Consider the following 11,122-nt stretch of genomic DNA (forward strand, 5'->3'; position numbering starts at 1 on the left):
AACCAAAAAAGCCAAAGGATCTGCACCATTTCTTCTACATTGCCACTTTCTTAGCCTGATTTGGGGATTTTTTTTTTCCTCCTCACAATTCTTGACTCCTAGCATGTTAGAAAATGGTAAAACCTATGGGTAACCTATACTTTTACAACACCTGGCACCCCGCAAGCTCCACACTCTTCCTTTCCTTACGGCAGAGAGACATCCATACTTAAAAAAAAAATAAAAAAAAAAAGCTTTAATACAACCGGTTTACCAACATGTGTAAATCACACCTGTGGTGTCTCAAGCACCACAACCCGGCGGCACAAATGGGGAATTAGCTCAAATGGTAGAGCGCTCGCTTTGCATGCGAGAAGTAGCGGGATCGATGCCCGCATTCTCCAATAGTTTTGATTGCAGTTCTTCTCAAAACACGGGACAATTTTCCTCTCGTTGCTTGCTCATGAAACATATTTGCAAGCTTAGGAAACAGGCAGTGGCAAGCTTAGAAGGCAAGCTTAGAAGGCAAGCAACAGCAGAGTGGCGCAGCGGAAGCGTGCTGGTCCCATAACCCAGAGGTCGATGGATCGAAACCATCCTCTGCTAAGTGCTCTTATCCAGCTTTTTCAATCTCAATTTCTCATACTACCCATTGTCTCTACTTCAACAGAGGGGGGCAGGTGTAGACCTCTGGGCCAACAACCAAAAAAGCCAAAGGATCTGCACCATTTCTTCTACATTGCCACTTTCTTAGCCTGATTTGGGGATTTTTTTTTTTCCTCCTCACAATTCTTGACTCCTAGCATGTTAGAAAATGGTAAAACCTATGGGTAACCTATACTTTTACAACACCTGGCACCCCGCAAGCTCCACACTCTTCCTTTCCTTACGGCAGAGAGACATCCATACTTAAAAAAAAATAAAAAAAAAAAGCTTTAATACAACCGGTTTACCAACATGTGTAAATCACACCTGTGGTGTCTCAAGCACCACAACCCAGCGGCACAAATGGGGAATTAGCTCAAATGGTAGAGCGCTCGCTTTGCATGCGAGAAGTAGAGGGATCGATGCCCGCATTCTCCAATAGTTTTGATTGCAGTTCTTCTCAAAACACGGGACAATTTTCCTCTCGTTGCTTGCTCATGAAACATATTTGCAAGCTTAGGAAACAGGCAGTGGCAAGCTTAGAAGGCAAGCTTAGAAGGCAAGCAACAGCAGAGTGGCGCAGCGGAAGCGTGCTGGGCGCATAACCCAGAGGTCAATGGATCGAAACCATCCTCTGCTAAGTGCTCTTATCCAGCTTTTTCAATCTCAATTTCTCATACTACCCATTGTCTCTACTTCAACAGAGGGGGGCAGGTGTAGACCTCTGGGCCAACAACCAAAAAAGCCAAAGGATCTGCACCATTTCTTCTACATTGCCACTTTCTTAGCCTGATTTGGGGATTTTTTTTTTCCTCCTCACAATTCTTGACTCCTAGCATGTTAGAAAATGGTAAAACCTATGGGTAACCTATACTTTTACAACACCTGGCACCCCGCAAGCTCCACACTCTTCCTTTCCTTACGGCAGAGAGACATCCATACTTAAAAAAAAAAAAAGCTTTAATACAACCGGTTTACCAACATGTGTAAATCACACCTGTGGTGTCTCAAGCACCACAACCCGGCGGCACAAATGGGGAATTAGCTCAAATGGTAGAGCGCTCGCTTTGCATGCGAGAAGTAGCGGGATCGATGCCCGCATTCTCCAATAGTTTTGATTGCAGTTCTTCTCAAAACACGGGACAATTTTCCTCTCGTTGCTTGCTCATGAAACATATTTGCAAGCTTAGGAAACAGGCAGTGGCAAGCTTAGAAGGCAAGCTTAGAAGGCAAGCAACAGCAGAGTGGCGCAGCGGAAGCGTGCTGGGCCCATAACCCAGAGGTCGATGGATCGAAACCATCCTCTGCTAAGTGCTCTTATCCAGCTTTTTCAATCTCAATTTCTCATACTACCCATTGTCTCTACTTCAACAGAGGGGGGCAGGTGTAGACCTCTGGGCCAACAACCAAAAAAGCCAAAGGATCTGCACCATTTCTTCTACATTGCCACTTTCTTAGCCTGATTTGGGGATTTTTTTTTTCCTCCTCACAATTCTTGACTCCTAGCATGTTAGAAAATGGTAAAACCTATGGGTAACCTATACTTTTACAACACCTGGCACCCCGCAAGCTCCACACTCTTCCTTTCCTTACGGCAGAGAGACATCCATACTTAAAAAAAAAAATAAAAAAAAAAAGCTTTAATACAACCGGTTTACCAACATGTGTAAATCACACCTGTGGTGTCTCAAGCACCACAACCCGGCGGCACAAATGGGGAATTAGCTCAAATGGTAGAGCGCTCGCTTTGCATGCGAGAAGTAGCGGGATCGATGCCCGCATTCTCCAATAGTTTTGATTGCAGTTCTTCTCAAAACACGGGACAATTTTCCTCTCGTTGCTTGCTCATGAAACATATTTGCAAGCTTAGGAAACAGGCAGTGGCAAGCTTAGAAGGCAAGCTTAGAAGGCAAGCAACAGCAGAGTGGCGCAGCGGAAGCGTGCTGGGCCCATAACCCAGAGGTCGATGGATCGAAACCATCCTCTGCTAAGTGCTCTTATCCAGCTTTTTCAATCTCAATTTCTCATACTACCCATTGTCTCTACTTCAACAGAGGGGGGCAGGTGTAGACCTCTGGGCCAACAACCAAAAAAGCCAAAGGATCTGCACCATTTCTTCTACATTGCCACTTTCTTAGCCTGATTTGGGGATTTTTTTTTCCTCCTCACAATTCTTGACTCCTAGCATGTTAGAAAATGGTAAAACCTATGGGTAACCTATACTTTTACAACACCTGGCACCCCGCAAGCTCCACACTCTTCCTTTCCTTACGGCAGAGAGACATCCATACTTAAAAAAAAAAAAAAAAAAAAAGCTTTAATACAACCGGTTTACCAACATGTGTAAATCACACCTGTGGTGTCTCAAGCACCACAACCCGGCGGCACAAATGGGGAATTAGCTCAAATGGTAGAGCGCTCGCTTTGCATGCGAGAAGTAGCGGGATCGATGCCCGCATTCTCCAATAGTTTTGATTGCAGTTCTTCTCAAAACACGGGACAATTTTCCTCTCGTTGCTTGCTCATGAAACATATTTGCAAGCTTAGGAAACAGGCAGTGGCAAGCTTAGAAGGCAAGCTTAGAAGGCAAGCAACAGCAGAGTGGCGCAGCGGAAGCGTGCTGGGCCCATAACCCAGAGGTCGATGGATCGAAACCATCCTCTGCTAAGTGCTCTTATCCAGCTTTTTAAATCTCAATTTCTCATACTACCCATTGTCTCTACTTCAACAGAGGGGGGCAGGTGTAGACCTCTGGGCCAACAACCAAAAAAGCCAAAGGATCTGCACCATTTCTTCTACATTGCCACTTTCTTAGCCTGATTTGGGGATTTTTTTTTTCCTCCTCACAATTCTTGACTCCTAGCATGTTAGAAAATGGTAAAACCTATGGGTAACCTATACTTTTACAACACCTGGCACCCCGCAAGCTCCACACTCTTCCTTTCCTTACGGCAGAGAGACATCCATACTTAAAAAAAAAATAAAAAAAAAAAGCTTTAATACAACCGGTTTACCAACATGGGTAAATCACACCTGTGGCGTCTCAAGCACCACAACCCGGCGGCACAAATGGGGAATTAGCTCAAATGGTAGAGCGCTCGCTTCGCATGCGAGAAGTAGCGGGATCGATGCCCGCATTCTCCAATAGTTTTGATTGCAGTTCTTCTCAAAACACGGGACAATTTTCCTCTCGTTGCTTGCTCATGAAACATATTTGCAAGCTTAGGAAACAGGCAGTGGCAAGCTTAGAAGGCAAGCTTAGAAGGCAAGCAACAGCAGAGTGGCGCAGCGGAAGCGTGCAGGGCCCATAACCCAGAGGTCGATGGATCGAAACCATCCTCTGCTAAGTGCTCTTATCCAGCTTTTTCAATCTCAATTTCTCATACTACCCATTGTCTCTACTTCAACAGAGGGGGGCAGGTGTAGACCTCTGGGCCAACAACCAAAAAAGCCAAAGGATCTGCACCATTTCTTCTACATTGCCACTTTCTTAGCCTGATTTGGGGATTTTTTTTTTCCTCCTCACAATTCTTGACTCCTAGCATGTTAGAAAATGGTAAAACCTATGGGTAACCTATACTTTTACAACACCTGGCACCCCGCAAGCTCCACACTCTTCCTTTCCTTACGGCAGAGAGACATCCATACTTAAAAAAAAAATAAAAAAAAAAAGCTTTAATACAACCGGTTTACCAACATGTGTAAATCACACCTGTGGTGTCTCAAGCACCACAACCCGGCGGCACAAATGGGGAATTAGCTCAAATGGTAGAGCGCTCGCTTTGCATGCGAGAAGTAGCGGGATCGATGCCCGCATTCTCCAATAGTTTTGATTGCAGATCTTCTCAAAACACGGGACAATTTTCCTCTCGTTGCTTGCTCATGAAACATATTTGCAAGCTTAGGAAACAGGCAGTGGAAAGCTTAGAAGGCAAGCTTAGAAGGCAAGCAACAGCAGAGTGGAGCAGCGGAAGCGTGCTGGGCCCATAACCCAGAGGTCGATGGATCGAAACCATCCTCTGCTAAGTGCTCTTATCCAGCTTTTTCAATCTCAATTTCTCATACTACCCATTGTCTCTACTTCAACAGAGGGGGGCAGGTGTAGACCTCTGGGCCAACAACCAAAAAAGCCAAAGGATCTGCACCATTTCTTCTACATTGCCACTTTCTTAGCCTGATTTGGGGATTTTTTTTTTCCTCCTCACAATTCTTGACTCCTAGCATGTTAGAAAATGGTAAAACCTATGGGTAACCTATACTTTTACAACACCTGGCACCCCGCAAGCTCCACACTCTTCCTTTCCTTACGGCAGAGAGACATCCATACTTAAAAAAAAAATAAAAAATAAAAGCTTTAATACAACCGGTTTACCAACATGTGTAAATCACACCTGTGGTGTCTCAAGCACCACAACCCGGCGGCACAAATGGGGAATTAGCTCAAATGGTAGAGCGCTCGCTTTGCATGCGAGAAGTAGCGGGATCGATGCCCGCATTCTCCAATAGTTTTGATTGCAGTTCTTCTCAAAACACGGGACAATTTTCCTCTCGTTGCTTGCTCATGAAACATATTTGCAAGCTTAGGAAACAGGCAGTGGCAAGCTTAGAAGGCAAGCTTAGAAGGCAAGCAACAGCAGAGTGGCGCAGCGGAAGCGTTCCGGGCCCATAACCCAGAGGTCGATGGATCGAAACCATCCTCTGCTAAGTGCTCTTATCCAGCTTTTTCAATCTCAATTTCTCATACTACCCATTGTCTCTACTTCAACAGAGGGGGGCAGGTGTAGACCTCTGGGCCAACAACCAAAAAAGCCAAAGGATCTGCACCATTTCTTCTACATTGCCACTTTCTTAGCCTGATTTGGGGATTTTTTTTTTCCTCCTCACAATTCTTGACTCCTAGCATGTTAGAAAATGGTAAAACCTATGGGTAACCTATACTTTTACAACACCTGGCACCCCGCAAGCTCCACACTCTTCCTTTCCTTACGGCAGAGAGACATCCATACTTAAAAAAAAAATAAAAAAAAAAAGCTTTAATACAACCGGTTTACCAACATGTGTAAATCACACCTGTGGTGTCTCAAGCACCACAACCCGGCGGCACAAATGGGGAATTAGCTCAAATGGTAGAGCGCTCGCTTTGCATGCGAGAAGTAGCGGGATCGATGCCCGCATTCTCCAATAGTTTTGATTGCAGTTCTTCTCAAAACACGGGACAATTTTCCTCTCGTTGCTTGCTCATGAAACATATTTGCAAGCTTAGGAAACAGGCAGTGGCAAGCTTAGAAGGCAAGCTTAGAAGGCAAGCAACAGCAGAGTGGCGCAGCGGAAGCGTGCTGGGCCCGTAACCCAGAGGTCGATGGATCGAAACCATCCTCTGCTAAGTGCTCTTATCCAGCTTTTTCAATCTCAATTTCTCATACTACCCATTGTCTCTACTTCAACAGAGGGGGGCAGGTGTAGACCTCTGGGCCAACAACCAAAAAAGCCAAAGGATCTGCACCATTTCTTCTACATTGCCACTTTCTTAGCCTGATTTGGGGATTTTTTTTTTCCTCCTCACAATTCTTGACTCCTAGCATGTTAGAAAATGGTAAAACCTATGGGTAACCTATACTTTTACAACACCTGGCACCCCGCAAGCTCCACACTCTTCCTTTCCTTACGGCAGAGAGACATCCATACTTAAAAAAAAAAAAAAAGCTTTAATACAACCGGTTTACCAACATGTGTAAATCACACCTGTGGTGTCTCAAGCACCACAACCCAGCGGCACAAATGGGGAATTAGCTCAAATGGTAGAGCGCTCGCTTTGCATGTGAGAAGTAGCGGGATCGATGCCCGCATTCTCCAATAGTTTTGATTGCAGATCTTCTCAAAACACGGGACAATTTTCCTCTCGTTGCTTGCTCATGAAACATATTTGCAAGCTTAGGAAACAGGCAGTGGCAAGCTTAGAAGGCAAGCTTAGAAGGCAAGCAACAGCAGAGTGGCGCAGCGGAAGCGTGCTGGGCCCATAACCCAGAGGTCGATGGATCGAAACCATCCTCTGCTAAGTGCTCTTATCCAGCTTTTTCAATCTCAATTTCTCATACTACCCATTGTCTCTACTTCAACAGAGGGGGGCAGGTGTAGACCTCTGGGCCAACAACCAAAAAAGCCAAAGGATCTGCACCATTTCTTCTACATTGCCACTTTCTTAGCCTGATTTGGGGATTTTTTTTTTCCTCCTCACAATTCTTGACTCCTAGCAAGTTAGAAAATGGTAAAACCTATGGGTAACCTATACTTTTACAACACCTGGCACCCCGCAAGCTCCACACTCTTCCTTTCCTTACGGCAGAGAGACATCCATACTTAAAAAAAAAAAAAAAGCTTTAATACAACCGGTTTACCAACATGGGTAAATCACACCTGTGGTGTCTCAAGCACCACAACCCGGCGGCACAAATGGGGAATTAGCTCAAATGGTAGAGCGCTCGCTTTGCATGCGAAAAGTAGCGGGATCGATGCCCGCATTCTCCAATAGTTTTGATTGCAGTTCTTCTCAAAACACGGGACATTTTTCCTCTCGTTGCTTGCTCATGAAACATATTTGCAAGCTTAGGAAACAGGCAGTGGCAAGCTTAGAAGGCAAGCTTAGAAGCCAAGCAACAGCAGAGTGGCGCAGCGGAAGCGTGCTGGGCCCATAACCCAGAGGTCGATGGATCGAAACCATCCTCTGCTAAGTGCTCTTATCCAGCTTTTTAAATCTCAATTTCTCATACTACCCATTGTCTCTACTTCAACAGAGGGAGGCAGGTGTAGACTTCTGGGCCAACAACCAAAAAAGCCAAAGGATCTGCACCATTTCTTCTACATTGCCACTTTCTTAGCCTGATTTGGGGATTTTTTTTTCCTCCTCACAATTCTTGACTCCTAGCATGTTAGAAAATGGTAAAACCTATGGGTAACCTATACTTTTACAACACCTGGCACCCCGCAAGCTCCACACTCTTCCTTTCCTTACGGCAGAGAGACATCCATACTTAAAAAAAAAAAAAAAAAGCTTTAATACAACCGGTTTACCAACATGTGTAAATCACACCTGTGGTGTCTCAAGCACCACAACCCGGCGGCACAAATGGGGAATTAGCTCAAATGGTAGAGCGCTCGCTTTGCATGCGAGAAGTAGCGGGATCGATGCCCGCATTCTCCAATAGTTTTGATTGCAGATCTTCTCAAAACACGGGACATTTTTCCTCTCGTTGCTTGCTCATGAAACATATTTGCAAGCTTAGGAAACAGGCAGTGGCAAGCTTAGAAGGCAAGCTTAGAAGGCAAGCAACAGCAGAGTGGCGCAGCGGAAGCGTGCTGGGCCCATAACCCAGAGGTCGATGGATCGAAACCATCCTCTGCTAAGTGCTCTTATCCAGCTTTTTAAATCTCAATTTCTCATACTACCCATTGTCTCTACTTCAACAGAGGGGGGCAGGTGTAGACCTCTGGGCCAACAACCAAAAAAGCCAAAGGATCTGCACCATTTCTTCTACATTGCCACTTTCTTAGCCTGATTTGGGGATTTTTTTTTCCTCCTCACAATTCTTGACTCCTAGCATGTTAGAAAATGGTAAAACCTATGGGTAACCTATACTTTTACAACACCTGGCACCCCGCAAGCTCCACACTCTTCCTTTCCTTACGGCAGAGTGACATCCATACTTAAAAAAAAAAAAAAAAAGCTTTAATACAACCGGTTTACCAACATGTGTAAATCACACCTGTGGTGTCTCAAGCACCACAATCCGGCAGTACAAATGGGGAATTAGCTCAAATGGTAGAGCGCTCGCTTTGCATGCGAGAAGTAGCGGGATCGATGCCCGCATTCTCCAATAGTTTTGATTGCAGATCTTCTCAAAACACGGGACATTTTTCCTCTCGTTGCTTGCTCATGAAACATATTTGCAAGCTTAGGAAACAGGCAGTGGCAAGCTTAGAAGGCAAGCTTAGAAGGCAAGCAACAGCAGAGTGGCGCAGCGGAAGCGTGCTGGGCCCATAACCCAGAGGTCGATGGATCGAAACCATCCTCTGCTAAGTGCTCTTATCCAGCTTTTTAAATCTCAATTTCTCATACTACCCATTGTCTCTACTTCAACAGAGGGGGGCAGGTGTAGACCTCTGGGCCAACAACCAAAAAAGCCAAAGGATCTGCACTATTTCTTCTACATTGCCACTTTCTTAGCCTGATTTGGGGATTTTTTTTTCCTCCTCACAATTCTTGACTCCTAGCATGTTAGAAAATGGTAAAACCTATGGGTAACCTATACTTTTACAACACCTGGCACCCCGCAAGCTCCACACTCTTCCTTTCCTTACGGCAGAGAGACATCCATACTTAAAGAAAAAAAAAAAAAAGCTTTAATACAACCGGTTTACCAACATGTGTAAATCACACCTGTGGTGTCTCAAGCACCACAACCCGACGGCACAAATGGGGAATTAGCTCAAATGGTAGAGCGCTCGCTTTGCATGCGAGAAGTAGCGGGATCGATGCCCGCATTCTCCAATAGTTTTGATTGCGGATCTTCTCAAAACACGGGACATTTTTCCTCTCGTTGCTTGCTCATGAAACATATTTGCAAGCTTAGGAAACAGGCAGTGGCAAGCTTAGAAGGCAAGCTTAGAAGGCAAGCAACAGCAGAGTGGCGCAGCGGAAGCGTGCTGGGCCCATAACCCAGAGGTCGATGGATCGAAACCATCCTCTGCTAAGTGCTCTTATCCAGCTTTTTAAATCTCAATTTCTCATACTACCCATTGTCTCTACTTCAACAGAGGGGGGCAGGTGTAGACCTCTGGGCCAACAACCAAAAAAGCCAAAGGATCTGCACCATTTCTTCTACATTGCCACTTTCTTAGCCTGATTTGGGGATTTTTTTTTCCTCCTCACAATTCTTGACTCCTAGCATGTTAGAAAATGGTAAAACCTATGGGTAACCTATACTTTTACAACACCTGGCACCCCGCAATCTCCACACTCTTCCTTTCCTTACGGCAGAGAGACATCCATACATAAAAAAAAAAAAAAAAGCTTTAATACAACCGGTTTACCAACATGTGTAAATCACACCTGTGGTGTCTCAAGCACCACAATCTGGCAGTACAAATGGGGAATTAGCTCAAATGGTAGAGCGCTCGCTTTGCATGCGAGCAGTAGCGGGATCGATGCCCGCATTCTCCAATAGTTTTGATTGCAGATCTTCTCAAAACACGGGACATTTTTCCTCTCGTTGCTTGCTCATGAAACATATTTGCAAGCTTAGGAAACAGGCAGTGGCAAGCTTAGAAGGCAAGCTTAGAAGGCAAGCAACAGCAGAGTGGCGCAGCGGAAGCGTGCTGGGCCCATAACCCAGAGGTCGATGGATCGAAACCATCCTCTGCTAAGTGCTCTTATCCAGCTTTTTAAATCTCAATTTCTCATACTACCCATTGTCTCTACTTCAACAGAGGGGGGCAGGTGTAGACCTCTGGGCCAACAACCAAAAAAGCCAAAGGATCTGCACCATTTCTTCTACATTGCCACTTTCTTAGCCTGATTTGGGGATTTTTTTTTCCTCCTCACAATTCTTGACTCCTAGCATGTTAGAAAATGGTAAAACCTATGGGTAACCTATACTTTTACAACACCTGGCACCCCGCAAGCTCCACACTCTTCCTTTCCTTACGGCAGAGAGACATCCATACATAAAAAAAAAAAAAAAAAGCTTTAATACAACCGGTTTACCAACATGTGTAAATCACACCTGTGGTGTCTCAAGCACCACAACCCGACGGCACAAATGGGGAATTAGCTCAAATGGTAGAGCGCTCGCTTTGCATGCGAGAAGTAGCGGGATCGATGCCCGCATTCTCCAATAGTTTTGATTGCGGATCTTCTCAAAACACGGGACATTTTTCCTCTCGTTGCTTGCTCATGAAACATATTTGCAAGCTTAGGAAACAGGCAGTGGCAAGCTTAGAAGGCAAGCTTAGAAGGCAAGCAACAGCAGAGTGGCGCAGCGGAAGCGTGCTGGGCCCATAACCCAGAGGTCGATGGATCGAAACCATCCTCTGCTAAGTGCTCTTATCCAGCTTTTTAAATCTCAATTTCTCATACTACCCATTGTCTCTACTTCAACAGAGGGGGGCAGGTGTAGACCTCTGGGCCAACAACCAAAAAAGCCAAAGGATCTGCACCATTTCTTCTACATTGCCACTTTCTTAGCCTGATTTGGGGATTTTTTTTTCCTCCTCACAATTCTTGACTCCTAGCATGTTAGAAAATGGTAAAACCTATGGGTAACCTATACTTTTACAACACCTGGCACCCCGCAATCTCCACACTCTTCCTTTCCTTACGGCAGAGAGACATCCATACATAAAAAAAAAAAAAAAAAGCTTTAATACAACCGGTTTACCAACATGTGTAAATCACACCTGTGGTGTCTCAAGCACCACAATCTGGCAGTACAAATGGGGAATT

The 11,122-nt window shown here is 45.1% G+C and overlaps 1 non-coding gene across 1 annotated transcript; it reads left to right on the forward strand.

Annotated features, from left to right (window-relative positions):
- Positions 1-5,935: 5,935 nt before the first annotated feature.
- Positions 5,936-6,007, forward strand: TRNAT-CGU (transfer RNA threonine (anticodon CGU)). The gene has a single exon. It is a non-coding gene; the product is annotated as a tRNA-Thr (tRNA).
- Positions 6,008-11,122: the final 5,115 nt, after the last annotated feature.

Source organism: Rhinoderma darwinii, chromosome 4 (assembly GCF_050947455.1).
Source record: "Rhinoderma darwinii isolate aRhiDar2 chromosome 4, aRhiDar2.hap1, whole genome shotgun sequence".
NCBI classification, from domain to species: Eukaryota; Metazoa; Chordata; class Amphibia; order Anura; family Rhinodermatidae; genus Rhinoderma; species Rhinoderma darwinii.